Source organism: Austrofundulus limnaeus, unplaced genomic scaffold (assembly GCF_001266775.1).
Source record: "Austrofundulus limnaeus strain Quisiro unplaced genomic scaffold, Austrofundulus_limnaeus-1.0 Scaffold88, whole genome shotgun sequence".
Taxonomy (NCBI): Eukaryota; Metazoa; Chordata; class Actinopteri; order Cyprinodontiformes; family Rivulidae; genus Austrofundulus; species Austrofundulus limnaeus.
Genome location: NW_013952490.1, coordinates 516,798 through 522,084, shown reverse-complemented (window position 1 = coordinate 522,084; position 5,287 = coordinate 516,798). Strand labels below are relative to the sequence as shown.

Sequence of the window (5,287 nt, the reverse complement as noted above, 5' to 3'; positions counted from 1 at the left end):
CCCCAGGAACACTCTCCAGCTCCTCTTGGGGGACCCCAAGACAGTTCTAGGCCACAAAAAGAATCGTGTTTCTTCTACCAAGGAAGGCATCCTGATTAGATTCCTGAACCACCTCAGCTGATTCTGTCACTGCAGAGGAGCAGCAGTATACTATACTCTAAAGGCTGAGCCCCAATAAGAAGGAAGTTCATTTTGGCTGCTTGTGTCTGGGATCTGTTCTTTTGGTCATGATCCAAACCTTCTGACTGTTGGAACATAGACGGAACAGTAAATCAAAAGCTTTACCTCCTCAACTCTTTCTTCACCACGGTCGACCAAAGCAACGTCCTTAATAAGACGAGGCTCCGATCCATCTCCTGCTCCTTCAGAGCTGACGTACAAAATATTAGGACGTATAAGATGTGGCTGTTCTGTGGCTATAAATAAAGTCTGGAACTGATTGAAATTATTAGCATGGTGAACATGGAATAATATATTTGATGGATTCTTCCATAGGTTGCACTGCTTTCATCTTTTTGATATTCAGAGCAGCACACACCTACAGTGGGGGAAGCCAAGTGAAAGGGCAGACATACTGCAGGGTGGCCCTGAACCAGGGAGCACCTCCATGCTGATTCCTCAGAGGAATCCGTCTTGACTTTCCTAATATTAGGACCCCCCCCCCCCACCTCCTTTTTTTATTGCACAAACAAAAGCTTCCTGTTGGCTGTTTTCCAGTCCAAGACAAGGGTGTTGAAGTGGTTGACAGCAAAAAGCCCAGCTGTAGTTGTTTTAGCTGGTCAGGAGGAAAAACAGCAGATGTAATCTCTTCACTGCTGTGTGGAGGAAATCCCAGCTTTATAAGACACGGTCTCTGTGCCTGACAGATTGATTTGATTTGATTTAGTTATTTAACAGGAAAAGATTATTAAAAATCAAGCCTGACTCAGCATAATTGCTGTTTTACAGCAGGTTCCTGTTCTCACTCAGAATTACAGCTTCACAATCACATCATTATTATTACACCATAGACACAAAGACATAAGCATACCAAATTTCAAAAAGAAAGAAAGTTCATATCCAGCTTAATAAAATGACAGAAGACAGCCTGTGGTGTGTGGGCTGTGGCCACAGGAGAGCTAACAGACAGGTTGTTGGGGAACAACTTATGAGAATTGTTTAAAAATTAATAAGAATGGTAAAAATGTTTAAATGGGTTGAAGGTTTCCTCTTTAATTAATGAGCGGCTAAATTAAAGGCAACAACTTTACAGGTTTTAGACCCATTTAATGTGAAAACAAAATTTTGTAGTGCAAAATTAGAGTGTTAGAAACTCTAAATATCACCATTTACAACAAACGCAACAGTTTAAATGAAAGAAGAGGAATAAAAAGAATACCTGGACTGAACATCTCCCCGGGTCTCACCTGGAACTTTGGGGTGGTCACATCCCGACGGTCGTGCTGTGAGTGAGTGCAGCGTTTGGGTTCTGGTTCTGGTTGCAGAGCCGCGCTGGGAGGTCGGCGGGCGGGGAGCCAAGTGCGCTCATCGCGGAGAGCGCGCTCGCATCTGCTCGGATAATCGGTTCGGAGCGAGCCGCAGGTGCTCCGAGTCTCTTCACATGGTGTTGATGATGATGATGATGATGATGATGATGATGATGAGCGCCAAATCACCGCTCTCTCCAGTTCAATTCTCTCTCATCGTCTACCCCGCCCCCAGCATCACCTCGCTCCGCGCTCAGCAGCATCACTCCCTCCGTGCGTCATCACACCCAGTCACCGTCGACCCCGCGTGACTCTTCCAGCTCACCTGGCCACCTGTCAATCAAACCACACGAAAAAGTTGCTTCTGTAAGTATTTACTCTCCGCTTCTGCCCAAACTTTAATTAATTAATTAAACTTTTTTTTAAGATCACCTCCTCTGGTTCTCATCCAGTCCCAGCACTTATTTTGAATGGATGGGTGATCAACAGGCTTGTGCAGAAGTTGAAGAGGTAATTACATCACTGAATCAGGTGTGTTGGAGCAGAGAAACAGCCTAATCTGGTGACCCTAGCACACTCTCACCTGGGCCTGATTTTATTATTATGATGATTTTGCCTTTATTATTATAATCATAAAATGTTAGTACGATGTCCATCTGTCATAGGTGGTCTTGTGTGGATGATATTTTCTGAGTGAAATTATAAACAGTATTTACTTATAAATAGGCCATTACTCAGTCTGATTACATTTGGGTATCCGTGGGTCACAGGTCAAGGTAATTTATGATGATTGGTATAAAACTGGCCTTTTCTTCTAATTTCTCGGTATAAAATTGACAAAATCTCCAGTACAATGGTTTGTGCATACAGCTGGAGGCAATCCAGTTCCACTTTGTTTAGGATAAATGTTCCCTATTTTCCTCGTTTCCCTCTGACAGTTTAGAAATCCTTGAGCATTATGCAAGTTTCCATGTCCCTATAGCTGTACGGTTTTCATAAGAGCTTTCCTTTTGTTTAATAGTGTTATTCTTCAAGCTCCTTCACACTTTAAGTCTCCATTTCTGGATTCAAACCTTCAAATACGGTGAAACTCCAAAGATATATAGCAATAGCCTTGAAAGACTGCATGTCCTCTGCTGAATGTTAGGAATGAGTCTCAGCTACACACCAAATTTTAGTTCAACATCTGAGAAATCGACCTAGACACTTTTTTGTTTTCTAAAGTCAGGCTGTGACAGTCATGTGAATTGGATTGATCTACAAAATGTAATCAGTTGTTTTTGTACATCCGAAAGTTTCCAAAGGTTTCATTAAAATCTATACAATTGCTCATGTGATATTTTGCTAACAGATAGATAAACAAGGATTTTGTGAACTGAGCGGCTTTTTGACTGTGAACGACATCAGCTAACAACATTAAATTTTAGATCAATATCTGTAAAACGACTTGAATTATAAACTTTGTAATGTTTTTAAAGGTCAGCTGGCTGTGCAGCCATGCTGAGTTTTAGATGTTCATCCAATTATTACATACAGAGTTTTATTCAAATTTGTCCAGTGGTTCATGAAGTATTTTAGTAAACACATTCAGACTCAGGCAGGAGCAGTCTTCTGGTGGTGGGCGATAAAGATTATGAAAGGATGTTTTTGGACACCCATTAAAAAAAAAACAATAATATTTGCATCACTGATTACAGCCTGGACACACAGGTCTGCAGTAAAGATGTTGGCTACAATCACAAAGTGGGAAAATTGTGTTTCTGTTATGATAATGCTTTTTATTTCTTATATAACAGGTCTAAATAGCAACCGAGTCAAACCTTCACAAAGTCTTCATACACATCTGATTACTGACTTGCATTAAACATGACACGACAGAGAGAGTGAAACTTGTTTTGAAACCAAAAGAGGCAATAAATTGTTCATTTCTGTGGGAACAGCGAGGTCTAAATGTTTGGCCTCTAATCTCCTCTCATTTATCATAAACCTCAGAAACTGGGCAGACTTGGCCTTTAAGAACGGCTTTTATTACTTTGATTAAATTTGGAAAAAGAGGACCCATTGAAAAATGTCTGTTCTTACAAAGGATTAATACAATATTCTAATTAAACCTGTTCCCTTTCAGCTGGAACTTCCATCATGCTTTACCTTTCTATAGAGATGTCTATACTTTGTGGTTAAATCAGCAAACAAGTGAAAACGTGTAAAGGTCGACTTGAATACGAAGATTTTTTTTTGTCAAGCTGCAGAAAAAAACACGCAACAAATTAACTTTTGAAAGTTTGTTACTGCAGCTGTTTTCATGTTTACTCTTTCACAAGGTTTTTGTATTTAAAGCACTTATGTCCTATTTTAACCCCTTCTATTTTACCCACTTCAGCACTCCTGTCTTCTCACACTGCTTTGTTCTACTTGTTGCTACAGTTCCTAATTTTAGCAACTGTTTTGCTGCTTTTAGTTTTTAACTTCTATTCTGCTATTTTATCTACAGTTCTTTTGCTTTTAGCTCCCATTCTGCTCCTCTTTTATCTACAGTTTTGCTACAGCTTTGATAATTTTAGCAAATACTTGATTATTTTTACCTTTTGCTTTTGTTTTTTTCTTCTTCTAGCTCCTGTTTCGCTAATTTTGACAAATGTTTTGTAAAAATTAGCTTTAGCATCTGTTTTACCTACTTTTAGCTACTGATTTTAGCACTCACAATGCTTTTTTTGCAGAAAAGGCTACTGCTCCAGCTAAAATTGTTTTTCCTTATGGTGCAGTCTGATGTCAGTGAGGCTTTTCTTATCTAATAATTGTTCTGCACTTTTTAAAAAATAATAAGATCAGTCAGAAAAAAAACACACATGATTTTATTTTGACATAACCACTTTTCTTCCCACAGAGTTCAGTTCCTCACTTGGAGAGTTGATAGTTTTTTTGAGAAGATGGAGAGATTTTACCTGCAGCTGCAGCTGGCCCACAGAGAGATGTTAAACCCATCTGTGAAGTCAACAGCTTCAGCGCTCAATCAATAGAGACACTTTTATCTTACAGTGTAAGTCTAGTTTTATTTATTTTTATACCCACTGCTACACCCCAGGGGTTAAGACAAAAATGGATTTTTTTTTATGTCAGGAATTAAACTCACAACCACCCATCTGAGCTCCTTGAGCACAAACACAGCAAAGTGCACGGAGAGGCATAATGAGGGATTCATTTTGTGTTTTTCTGCACAATAAATTGATTATTTCATTAGAGCAAATGTCACAGATGGAGCTGCTTTAAAATTGATTTTCACAGCAATTTAGATTTGAACTGCCATTTTATTCAAGGAGACTGAGCCCATCATTGTGCATACGGTGGACCAAACAAATAATCCTTTCAAAAAAATAAATGTATTGCATAATTAAAATGAAGCCAGTGAAAACACATTATTACAAAACACTGGTTGAAACAATGATGCCATGCTCCCGTTTCCCCCCTGTATTTGCTCATTTCGGTGGTCCTGAGCTGTTAGAGTTTGTTGTAAATGTAATTAAATCTGTGTGATTCACTCATTCAGGCGGGCAGTCGAGTTTTTAACACTGAAATCAATATCGCTGCACAGAAATAAGCATTTCCTATCACAAAGTCGACGAAGCAAAGTTGAGCATTCACAGAAATGTTGGCATTTACAGTGACATTCAGGGGAATTGCATATCAAATTTCTTATTAAAAACAGACAGATTTCAATCATGGCAGCAGATAAATGAAGACGGCTAACATCATACTCACTGTTTCTGACACATTAAGCTGCGTTCGTGTTGTCACTGTGTATTTTAGCTGCAGTTTTTATTATT

At 39.1% G+C, this 5,287-nt stretch overlaps 1 protein-coding gene across 2 annotated transcripts in view; it reads right to left on the bottom strand.

The window, feature by feature from the left end:
• The window catches only part of adra1aa (adrenoceptor alpha 1Aa), an 11,830-nt gene extending 10,224 nt beyond the window's left edge, over window positions 1-1,606 (bottom strand). Inside the window, exon 1 of one of the 2 annotated variants that reach the window (XM_014012061.1) lies at window positions 1,379-1,606. The gene's annotated coding sequence lies outside the window, so the exon portion shown is untranslated. The remainder of the gene's footprint in view (window positions 1-1,378) is intronic. The other variant, XM_014012062.1, reaches the window with a different exon arrangement.
• Window positions 1,607-5,287: the final 3,681 nt, after the last annotated feature.